Source organism: Sitophilus oryzae, unplaced genomic scaffold (genome assembly GCF_002938485.1).
Source record: "Sitophilus oryzae breed Bouriz unplaced genomic scaffold, Soryzae_2.0 scaffold_111_pilon_pilon, whole genome shotgun sequence".
NCBI lineage: Eukaryota > Metazoa > Arthropoda > Insecta > Coleoptera > Curculionidae > Sitophilus > Sitophilus oryzae.
Window position 1 is genome coordinate 9,650,021 of NW_022145749.1, and position 13,395 is coordinate 9,663,415.

The window sequence follows — 13,395 nt, forward strand, 5'->3', positions numbered from 1 at the left end:
GTTCGATAAGGAGGGGTTTCTCGAATCTTAAATTCCAAGAGGGTGAAAACGCCCCTCAAATATTACAATATTTGTTATTTAAAAAACGGTTAGTCTTTCGGGAAAACGCTTGGACACGCATAATTTATTTTGTTTTTTTACATATTTTGAATTTTTTTAAAAAATAATACGGGGTGTTATCCAGTTTTTATGTTAATAGAAATTCTTGCTTTGCTTTATCATCACCATTACAAATTATTAATTCGACGCGAACGAAGTCGCGGGTACATGCTAGTTTAAGTGTAAAATTAATTCGAACTCTAGTGTGTAGTTGGTTTACTTATGAAGAATATACTACACATTTTCTTATATTGCTATTTTTTGACCGCAAATGGTAAAATTATAACTAAGAGCTTCTCGCCCGTCGAGTGAGATGCACCCTGTACACTGCTACGCAATTCAGGATCTACGCCGATCGAGGGGCAAGACGTAGGTAGATGGGAATGTATACGTATAGACGAGTGGCGGAATTTTGGCTTTTTTATATCGCAATTTGTAAACAACGACCGTTTTTAGAGAGGTATTTGAGATAACAATCGACATTTAGAAATGTTTTGACACCCTGGAAATACTACCACCGAGCATGTCATTCTTGCAACTTGCAACTGCGTTAATACGCCTGGCGGTGACCGCCTCATACTCTTTCAGATATTTAGCAATAAAATAAAGAAACCTGTTATTTTTAAGCTGTTATTTTAAGCTGTTTTTTATAAATAACTATAACAGTTTCAACTGTTATCTAAAAATAACAGTTTTGCCCATCACTACAACGGACCTGTTCATACGATATCGGACGTTTTGACACTTTTTTGACAAATTTAATCTAACAATAATAAAAATATAAGTAAAATAGCAAAATCGTTATGGAAACGAAAATATAAATTAACACTAACGTATATCCGACAAACGGAGGCACGAAAATGCAATAAATTTAAAAACTGCGTTATTTTCTAACCAATCAAACTCTTTAAATTCTACCAATAAAATTAATATCGTATCAACGTATCGTCGGACAACGGATGCATGAAAATCAAGCTTAATCCGTTTTACTAGTAAAAATCCACTGACTAGCTAATTATTTCCGTTTGGATTCAACACTGTGGTGTTTAGAAAAATTAACTTTTTTATTTTGTAGATTTATGTCCAATTGCTAAAGACCCAGAATTCTGTTCAAGAAGTGATCCCGCCACAAAGGTATATTATACATTATTTACAGTTCCAGTTGTCTGTAATTTTAATTCAGACGTAATTACATATTTGTCATTAGATTTTCAATTTTTTTGTCATTTTTTGGATGTTGTCTGTCGAAACCATCCCTTTTCTCGCTGAACAAAGTTTATACTTTTTGAAAGAAAGACTTCTTAATATTTTGTTTCAATAAATTATAAGGTTTAGTGATTTAAACTGTGATGTTAATTTTAAACAAATATTTGATGTTTACCGACATTGGTTGTGTAAAATGATAACACCTGGTGTCCTATGAAAAGTCTGGGTGCCCTACCGCCGGCATATGAACGCATTAAACAAGTTGCACCAGAGACACCTTAGACAACTGTTAAGAATAAAATGGTTCCACCTTGGCTCAAACGTATCGGTCCTTGACAAAGCTAGCTGTAGGAGCGTTGAAATCATGATTACTAAATCCCGCTTAAGATGGGCTGGTCACGTATGCAGGATGCAAGAAAACCGTCTAACGAAATCTCTTCTTTACGGTGAGCTTGTCGACGGTAAGAGGAAACCGGGTGGACAACCCAAAAGGTACAAGGATATTTTCCACAAAAACTTAAAGGGGATAGGCATGCAGAATCAGTGGGAAGAAGCAGCGCACAATAGAACGCAGTGGAAAATAATTGTAAACTCAGTTAACTATAACCAAAAAATAAAGAGACAACAACGTAATGAGATTTTTGAATATCCGGAGTGCAGAAGAGAGATAAGATCACGTATCGGGCTTTTCAGTCACAGAAAAGCTCAGGAAAGAAAACCCCTTGCATAACAATCTTCTGATGCATGTCAAATACTCGTCAGTGAGTAATGGCAGTAGTAGTAAAATGATAAACAACTTCTGAAACTCAAATTGATGATTTATTTTGCATTGTTAAACATGATTTAGACTACCATATTATGAGAAAAGGAATGTAATATTCAGTTTTGATCAGTAAGATTATTAGGTATAGTGAATTTCTCATTTCGCTTTTGTACCATAATAAGTAAACTATAGTAATATAGTCTTTACTCTCTTATGTATATATATTTACTTAATAATTAATAACTAAGTTATTACGTCGATTAATTATGTTCTTAAAAAATTGTTCTTCCAATATTTTATAGTTTTTCCGTAATTACAGATATAACTAAATGGTTTTTTTCTATCTTATTAAGGTGTGTTATCATATTAATACGCATTCTTTCTGGAAAGATTATTATTCAAATTATTCTGGATTCAAACCTTACTTTTATATTATATGAATTCTATTTTTTTTTTCTTCATATATTTACCATTTATATGCATATTTGATGTTAGACAGTTTAATTATTTATGTGTGAAAGTTTCTATTTGTGTTTTTTACAGTTGCAAAAAGTTCTAAAATTAGAAAACGGAGAATAAGACTTATTTTTTTTGTATTAAATTCTATAAATAATTTTTGTCATCATTTTTTTTTGCAGAATGAATTCCTTTTTCCAAAATAGCTTTCATTATCTTTATATCTAGATATATTTCCCCAGACTTGGCAACTCTGTTTCCTTTAGTGAAGACCTCTCAGAAACCGGCCAGGAGAAGACACGAAAAACATTAAACGATTAAATCTATTTTTCTAAGACTCCTTGATTAAAAATTAGTGTTTTTAACACAGCCATGACACTCTACATTGAAATTTAAAATACGATTTTTTTTAAGCGAAAATGTCAAAAGTTGGCATATGGTGTATGTCATTCTATTCAGAGAGTTATTTTCTATCGAATAAAGTAAAAATATACCGTGGGTTCCATTTAAAAATCAAAATTTGTAATAATTTCCGGTGAAACAGGAAGTGACCAGAAACAGAACCAGAAACAACTAAATACGTCAATCAATCCTAATTTGTCATACAACATACCAAATCTTGATTTTTTATCTAAAAAAAATTAAAAACCAAAATATCAAAATGTTATTAATTATGACATAAATGTGGATTGGAGAAAAACTAAACTGGCTCGTCACAGCACTTACAAACAAAAAATCACCGTTGCCGATCACACTTATGAATTTTTGTTTGTATTTTCAATAGTACCGCTTCAATTACGTGACCAATGTAGTAATATTATCTCGCAGAATCCTCGACTATCTTTGACTATGTACTATCGTCCAATTAATTTTCTATATTTTTAAAAGAAAATACCTAATTTACCGTGACTGAAACAAAGTTTTCGAGGAAATAAAATAGTTATTACCTAAAGGTACTACCGACGATGTCTAGCATTGATGGTATTGAGTTTATCGTTAAACGTGTTTCACGATTTCTGACTGAAAAGTGTGCAATGCACTGACCGAAACTACCTGCTTAGTCACAAAAGTGTATAAATATTTACGGATCTACACCCAAATTTATGAATGATGATCTAGGAAATATACTGGTAATCTCCCTTCCAAAGTCTTGGATATATTAATACTACGTTCTGTAAATAATATAAATATCAATATGAAGACTACCGATACGGATATCGCCATAGGTTACAAGAGGATTATAGCTATTATAACTCATCAGGCTCATCGGCTCATCAGAATATAAGAGTTAATCTTTTGATGGTGATCAATGATTAGTTAAGAATTAGTTTATGTTAAGCAGTACTAGCAGTAGGAAATATTTAATGTAAGTAGAATTTTATAGAATTATACACATAATATAGTTTGGTTTCAATTTGAAGAATGTATATCAAAATTAATTTAATGTTACGTTGAGCACATCTGTCAAAAGTGACCGCTCCGCTAAATCAAACAAGTTATATTTAGCAAATATGTATTGCTTAGAATGAACAAAATGTTAATAATAATAATAATAGCACCCGTATATAGCGTTTGACGCCTTGGGAGTAGTAAGGTACAGCTTGCCATGCTAGAGCCTTTCGGTATGCAAGAAAGGTAATGTGGCTAGCACTACGCTTCAACCGCCTATTATTACCTCAGGATTGTGAATCCCAAGTACTCATTTAAGGCTGAGTCGACCTAGGTACCCAAACTATTTTTATTTTAATAAAAATAGTCGGCTGATGAAATGCCGGGTGTGGGATTCGAACCCACACCTTGAGATTGGTAGACGAGAGCTTGTACCTCTACACCACCGGGCACCTTTAATGCCTACAAAATGTTAATATTCATAAGCAATAAAAAAATTGAATTAATTTTGTCCAGTTAACTTGCACTGATTGAAACACTGTAAGTCGGTCGTTAGTTCTCACACACAAATCCGGTTTGTGCAAAAAAATTGAGCGTCTGTGCTGGCCTTAAAAGATACCTAAATCGTATTTTTAATCATATCTCATATTTTTCAAATGGCACAAGGGTGGCTCATTAGCATATTTTTACGAATAATTTGGTACCATAAATTTGGTATTTCGACTGAAATTGTCATTATGAACCACAGAATTTCAAATAAACCATATGCGAAAATGTCAACAGTTGACATATGATAATCAAAAGCCCATTTAATAATCAAAAGTTGTAGTCATTTCCGGTGAAACAGGAAGTGACCATAAACAATTGAATTCGTCAATCAATCCTTATTTATGTCATTTACTAACATACCAAATCTCGTTTTTTTATCTAAAAAAATAAAAAGTTATAGGGGTGAGCCCACATTTCTATTGAGTCACAGGCTAATTGTATTTTCTGTCATTTGTTTTGTCACTTAATTATTTTATCACTAAATTGTTTTATCGCTTAAAAAAAAATAATTAAAATTATTGGTAGGTTTATGAAAAAACTGTTATATTTAAATAAACAGCCCAATAACCACACTATCTATTTCATGAAGTGTCATTTTCATGCTACTAATAAAGATAATTTAATCAACAATTTAAACTCGCTTTTTCTAAACTGTCCGATCACTGGCATATCCACCCTATACATTACATTTAACAACTGTGGCTTATCATGATACAAAATTAACAGAAGATAAGATATATTACGCAGCAGTGGGCGGAGCTTAACAGCCGAAATACGTCATCTGGGTAGCGATCGATTATTTCCGTCTATTTACGATTAGTGGTTGTGGTTAGTGCGTGTTCTATTTAATATTATTTTTATAATAATAAATAAAAATATGCGTTGTGCTGTTGCTACCTGCAATACGGATAATCAATCCAAAAATCTTAATAAAGATGTAATGCTGTTTCGGTTTCCGAAAGACGATGATTTAAGAAACCAGTGGTTGTATGCTTGCAAACGTAGAGATAAAGTAAATACAGAACACGCTCGAATATGTTCTTTGCATTTTACAAAAGACGATTATAAAAGAAATTTAAAAGCGGAACTGTTGGGGTATACTCCAAGTAAGCGGCTAAGGCTTTTAAAGCCGGATGCTATTCCGACTTTAAATTTGCCAAAAAAAGATAGTTCTAAAGAAACAAAAAGGACCGACCGTCGATTAAAAAAGTTGGTTGCAAATGAAGTACGAGCGATTCTCGACACTAAGTAAGTTTCTTAAATTTAGAGTTTAACTTTAGTAATTATAACCCTGTTATAACCCCTCATCTTTTGGTAGTTTTAAATATATTAATCAGAAATATCAGCTTAAAGAAGAGTATATTTTATGATGATTTAGCTAATACTTAAAATAATTACGTATCTTTATAATTAGTGTATATATTGCTAGTAACAATAGTGGATCTAAAAAAATGTTATTTGAAACAACTTCTTTAGATAGCGCGTTTTTCTTGCAGGTTAAATTGTCCGTAGTTTTCTCCTGGCGAATCTAACGTTTTCCTACTTTTGGAAACCCTGTATACAAAAACGGGGACCCTGAATGTCTCTGAAGCCCCTCACCCAGTCTTAACAAATTCAAAAATGACTACCATGGTGACGTTACGCGCCAATAATCGCGTAATTATCATATTTATATTCTTAAAAGTATCTAGGCCTAAAATAGTATAGAATGGCCCTGCCACATATTTTTACATGCTTGAAGAGATATTTATATATTTGATAAATGTTTTGACTCCGCCTATGGTATGTGCTACTTATTTAGGTAGTATCATACTAATTAATTACAAAAAAAACGTATTAAAACGTTAACAAAAGGTACAAAACTGGTATCGACGTATAACACATATCCTTGTCACATATCAAGTAGAAAAATAATTATCAAATTCCATAAGAAAATGCTAAAAAGGTGGAGTGGACTGTTTATTTACCTATGAAACGCATCTCCTGGCTCATTCTTATCGTTGCGGCGTTTACACTTGAAAGCTAAACACATCACGACATCACCATTATAACAAAGTTTATCAAAGTTCACTATACTAAAAATCATCGCTGATACGCTGATGACAGATCCATTGTCTCCAAAAAAAATGGCGCCTAACATCACAGATTTTTCTCGAGTCCATAATAAGCTCAATTTTTGTGTTTCCATAGTCATCTTGGTAGCAGCCTTGTAGCAGATAAAAATGATATATTTTTGTGTTTGCTATACTACAGCCAAACATATTTAAAGTATACCGGGTGCGTCTTAAAAGTGGCACACCCCTATAACTTTTTTTATTTTTTCAGATAAACAAACGAGATTTGGTGTCATTTGGTATGTTAGTATATGACATAAATTGAGATCGACTGACGTATTCAATTGTTTTTGGTCACTTCCTGTTTCACCGGAAATGACTACAACTTTTGATTCTGAAAAATCTAAAAATGATACGAAAAAAAATAAAAGAGTTATAATAGGGGTGAGCCACTTTTGAGACGCACTCGGTATATGGCTACAGCAATTATATGAATATTAGCAGTAGAGCTAATCCTGTCGTATCTCAATTTTTATAGTTTCAAATCTTTGATGTTTATGTGTTATACCAAGTTTTTTAATGTTATTATCATATTTCTGATAAACAAAATAATTTAAAAATACAAAAATAAAAAAGAAACATTAAACAAGATTTGGCAATTATTGTACATATAATTAAAAGTTTATTAATTTTAAAAAATTATTTTATTCTTTTATATTGGTTATTTATTGACGGCTAACTTAAACAGAATCAAAATTGATTAAAAAGTTACACTTGTAGTAGTTGTACATAGTTATGCTAGTTAAATTGTAAAAACATAACAATAATTATTCTATTCTCAATGTTTCTGGATTTTATGCCTATGTTTTATACTAATCCGTTCCACTGTGCGACACACCCCGAAATAACGAGCGTCCAGCCTGAGGTCCAGCCTTTTTCTCTACAGACGGCTTTAAGTCGACCAGTGGAGTAGCTAACTTATTTGCCCTTGTTATCGCTGTGTTCAGCTGTGTTTTTTCAACTGGGCCACAGCATTGGCCACTAGGCGCCCGCAGGTCACCCCGCACGCCACGATCCATAGGTGAAAGTACGGTCGATGACGTAATTGGCGGCAGTGTTGCCGTTTCAGTACAGTTGTAATGAATTTAATACAAAATGATATGATAGATTCTGTATGTTAGTACCAGAGATATAGAAGATTGCGCGTCTCAATTTTATAGAGCAGAAAATAAAGAAATTTTATAGTACTTAGAGACCGTGTGCCTCTACCAAAATTTTATTTTCGGTAGATATCTTGGTCAAAATTAAATAGAAATCGGTATGTACCGATCGATAGGTACACGTATTTTTATTAAGACGTGCTAAAAGTAAGTCGTTTTTGCGGCATAAAAAGATACTTGAAAATACGAACAACACAAAATTGTATATTAAATATGAATACACACGAAGAAACTCTTAAATAAATTAATAAATTTCGTTTTAGTACCGAAAAAACGGAAATTTTTGGGGCTAAAACAAATCGACGCTCTTGCAAAGCCTCCCCTAAAATTATTCAAAAATATTTTTAGGATTTCTAATTTTCATCACCTAGGTACTTAATACTCGTTTACCAACTCTCGATACCTTTTTAGTAATACCGGTTACTAAGTTTACTACTACTAAAGCAATTCATTTTTAGAAATTTAAGACATTTTGATCCCTTTATCCCCATGCATTACTTGTCTTCTTTATAGTTTTCAAAAATCGGGATTTTCTCCGATAATTAAATAATTAGGGTTGCCAAAGACATCTATATATTATACAAAAATAAGTGTAAAAAGTAGAGGTTGCCCTCGATAAAACAACGAAACTTTCCCTGATAATAGGGACGTTAATATCTCTACGGTCATTTAGATGTCATTGGATTGGTCATATTTGTGATTCAAGAAAATATGGCTCATTAGAAATTTTGTACAAATTGTACTACAAAATTCTTTTTTAATATCTATGACACCAAAATATTCCGAAGAATGAAAATCGGTAGAAAATATAGTCTTTTCGGTAGATGAATGGAAGATCTACCGAAAAATCATTGCGAAAAATCGGTAGAAGTGGCATCATAGCTCGATCCGGCCTTGCGGTCCGGCCAGCACAGAATAGCACAGACGTGTGACTTGCGACCATCAGATATATAGAGGTAGGAATGGATAGGAACAATGAGTTCAACGAGTGCGCATTCAAAAATGTTCTTATGACTGGTGGCAGCCACGTTCGCGCTTATGCCTACATGAAAAGTAATAACAACTGATAATTTTCAACTTATCTTAGATATGAACTATTGGAAACAAGCAATAGCCATCTTATCCGATAGTCGAGCAGTCTTAAAAGCGCTGAACTCAGTAACCATTAATTAGAAGTTGGCCAAAGAATGTCTAGAGAAGGTGAACAAATTAGGCAAAGATAGTCAAGTCCTCCTACTCTGGGTGTCAGCCCACCAAGAGATAGAAGGTAATGAAATACTCAGATTATCAAAAAATCAGATACTGTTTTTTGATAAAGTGAGACTGAGACTGTATGATGAGTTATAACTCGTTAGAACTCAAGAAAGGGGAAAACACGATAGAGATCTGTAAGGTCGCGGTGATTAACACTCCTATACATTCTATAGCATCTTTTTACAATTACAAAAAATTGCAACATCTGTTGAATGGATAGATACCTTTTTGGATCTTTTTCTACCTATACCGTAATAATCTAAATTGTTAGCAATCCATTCTTGAATCTGATACGACAAATGTTAAGAGGTAAAATGTTTGAAATTTAATCCTCTACAAAAACCGGTTTTCGAAAAACTTATACAAACGGAGATATTTGAAAAAAATCCAAGATAGTGGCGTTTTTTCAAACTTCCCCCACTGGGACCGAATGGGACATTTTTTTGACAGGAAATCATTATCTACACATACCCGCTAAGATTGGTTGGTTATTAATTTTTCCACCTTTACAGATAATACTCGGCCAAAGAGTATAGAGAATATTATTTTATTATATGTATATTATTATACAGGGTGTCATTGAAATGGTGTAAAAAATCAGGGGTGATAGTACTCCTCAAAGGTACTCCTAAAAATAGTAAAAAAAGTTCCTATAAGTATAGGGCGGAAAAAGCATATTAAGGGAGTTAGGGGCACTGAAAGGGTGAATTTAAAAAACGGTTGTTTTGAAATTGCAGGCTTAAAAAACGAGATAAAATTTCGAAAAAAAATGCTCTGCCATAAATTTTGACCCTAAATTAAAAGGTGATACTGAAAAATTATTTGGAAAGGCGGAAAGGGTAGTTTTTGCAAGGGTAGGGGGTTGTTTCGTGAATAACTTTTTTGAGGTTATGTTTTTTGCAACGTGGGTTTATTTTTTGAAAACTAAATACTTTTTCCTACAAGGTACTCTTGTTGCACATCGCCCAGAGCGATGGTTTTCGAGAAAATTGAAGGCAAAGAGTTTGCTCTGATGGGTTGCTAACTGATGGTTAATCAACATAAACTTATTAAAGTTATGGCGGTTCAAAAGTAACCAAGTAGTTATCAAATAATTAATTGAAAAATCAAAATTTCATGATTTTTAAAACATCTTATTGCTTTAAAAAACGAAATAATCCACTAGATTTCTACTTCTGGGGCCACTTGAAAGCTTTGGTTTACTCAGTGCCGATTAATACTGAAGAGCAACTACGGCAACGCATTATTGACTATTCCAATCAAATTTGGACAACACCAAGGATATTCCACAAGGTACGCAGATCTTGGAGCAGATGTCTGCATTGAAATGAATGGTGGTCACTTTAAACATTTACTATGAATGAATTAAGGAAGGCATTATTTTAATACGGAATTTTGGTAATTGGTTTATTTCGTTTTTAAAGCAATAAGATGTTTTAAAAATCATGAAATTTTGATTGTCCAATTAATTATTTAATAACTACTTGGTTACTTTTGAACCGCCATAACTTTCATAAGTTTATGTTGATTAATCAGTTAGCAACCCATCAGAGCAAACTCTTTGCCTTCAATTTTCTCGAAAACCATCGCTCTGGGCGATGTACAACAAGAGTACCCTTTTTGTAGGAAAAAGTCTGTAGTTTTCAAAAAATGAACCCACGTTGCAAAAAAAATAACCTCAAAAAAGGTATTCACGAAATAACCCCCTACCCTTGCAAAAACTACCCTTTTCGCTTTTCCAAATAATTTTTCAGTATCACCATTTGATTTAGAGTCAAAATTTATGGCAGAGAATTTTTTTTTTCGAAATTTTATCTCGTTTTTTAAGCCTGTAATTTCAAAACAACCGTTTTTTAAATTCACCCTTTCTGTGCCCCTAACTCCCTTAATATCCATTTTCCGCCCTATATTTATAGGAACTTTTTTTACTATTTTTAGGAGTACTATCACCCTCTGATTTTTTTTACACCATTTCAATGACACCCTGTATAATAATTATACTAGTTTTTATTCCCGTGACTTAGTCAGCATTAAATTTCAATTTTATTAATATAAAGTGTAATATTTATTATATCACTTAGTAGCAGTATTTGAAAGTACAACTTAACAAGTATAGCTAGAAACGTGAGAAATATAAAATAACACCCGACCGGTGCTATCCCCAAAAGTCTCTTCCTATATTTGAACAACTGTACCTATTATATGTGTCTAGTTATAATTGATAGTCCATGAATAATACCGGGTCCCCATTAGGCCAAACGCCACGCCACGCCACGCTATCTCACGTGAGCCCACGTGTTGCGACGTGGGAAAGAGTGTACACATGAAATCTGGGACAGATGAATCTCCCATCTCATGTATGATAGCGTGGGATGGCGTGGCGTGGGGTGGCGTGAGCCCTAGTGTGTACGCCACACATGTAATTAAATGGAAAAACATACGCACAGATCATCATGACGTAGGGTGGCATGGCGTGTGGCCTAATGAGGTCCCGGCTTAAAGATAGTCGTTTGACAGCGTTTAACCTAACCGTGTGTTATTTTATTGCTCTTCTGGTATTTAACATTTTATTTTTTAATGCCTTTATAAATTACAGCCTATGTAGAATGTAGAATGTTTAGGAGGGGATTAATCACCGCGACCTTATAGATCTATTGTGTGTTCCCCTTTCTTGAGTTATAACGAGTTATAACTCATCATACAGTCTCAGGGCTTTAAGAAAAGCCAGTATCTGAGACGGCTCCACAGAGGCCAGCTCTCCATCCTCGACATCAGACGTACCAAGGTTCATGGCACGAATGGTCGTCGTCTCGGCGCACTCAGTGATAAGGTGTTCTGGTGTTTCTCCATTTTCCCCACAAAATCTGCATTCGCCGTTGTTTCTCAGTTTCAGCCTACTGAGGTGTTCGTTGAGGAGACAGTGTCCTGTTAGAAACCCCGTGACAATCCGAAGATTGTTTTTACTTAAATCAAGGAAAGCATTTGATTTTTCTCGGTCATAAGTTCTAAGGAACTTTTTCAAGTGTCTTAGACCGTTGGAGGACACCCATTCCAAGTTACGGATGGAGTCTTCCAGATTCTTCAGTTCCGCTTTCAGTTGGTTCCCGTTTGGAAAACAGAGAGATCTATTGTGGTTCTGGTCCAGTTAGTGGAGTGTTCGCTCCTTTTCTAGCTAGATCATTTGCTTTTTCATTGCCTTCTATCCCTTGATGAGCAGGCACCCAGAGTAGGAGGACTTTATTTTCTTTGCCTAATTTGTTGACCTTCTCTAGCATTCTTTGACCAACTTCGAATTGATGGTTACTGAGTTGACCGCGTTAAGTGCTGCTTGACTATCGGATAGGATGACAATTTCCTGTTTTCGATAGTTCCTATCTAAGATAAATTGTACGCGTCTTTCGATAGCGCAAATTTCTGCCTGAAGGATACTGGGGTAGGTGCCCATTGGTTCGGAGTATTCAGTTTTCGGCCTAAATACTCCTATCCCTGTCCCTGCTTTGGTTTTGGAAGCATCAGTATACCACGTGATGGTATGGTCTTTTATATGCTGAGTAAGCGTTTCTTTCTTCCAATCCTTTTTATTACTCAATACTACAGTGAGGTCTTTCTCAAAGTTGTAAATTCTTGGTATGTCATCCACTGGGAGTTGGAGAAATGGAATTTTCTTTTTGAGGGTGTCCCAAGCCCCTGACCTGAAAATTCTCCCAGTACTGTTTCCGTCAGTAACCATTCTAATCATTGTCGTATTGGCATAACTACCGACAATGTGCAGTGGTGTTAGGTCTAGAATGACCTCCATTGCTGCTGTTGGACATGTTCTCATGGCACCTGTGATGCAGATACATGCCAGAATTAATTACAGCCTATACCGGGTGCGTCTCAAAAGTGGCTCACCCCTATAACTTTTTTATTTTTTTAGATAAAAAAACGAGATTTGGTATGTTAGTATATGACATAAATTAGAATTGATTGACGTATTCAATTGTTTTTGTTCACTTCCTGTTTCACCGGAAATGACTACAACTTTTGATTTTTAAATGGCACCCTCGGTATTTTTTTACTTTATTTGATAGAAAATGATATTCTGAATAGAATGACGTATCATATGTCAACTTTTGACATTCTTGTTTAAAACAGAATTGAATTTTAAAATTCAATCTAGAGTGCCATGGTTATGTGAAAAGCACTAATTCTTAATCAAGGACCCTTGAAAAAATAGATTTGATTGTCTAATGTTTTTAGTGTCTTGTCCTGGCCAGTTACAAAATGCTCAAATCGTATTTTTAATCATATCTCATTTGTTTCAAATGGAACGAGGGTGGCTCATTAGCACATTTGGAAAAAGCATTTTTTTACGAATAATTTGGTACCACATACTTGGTATAATGGTATTTCGAGTCAAATT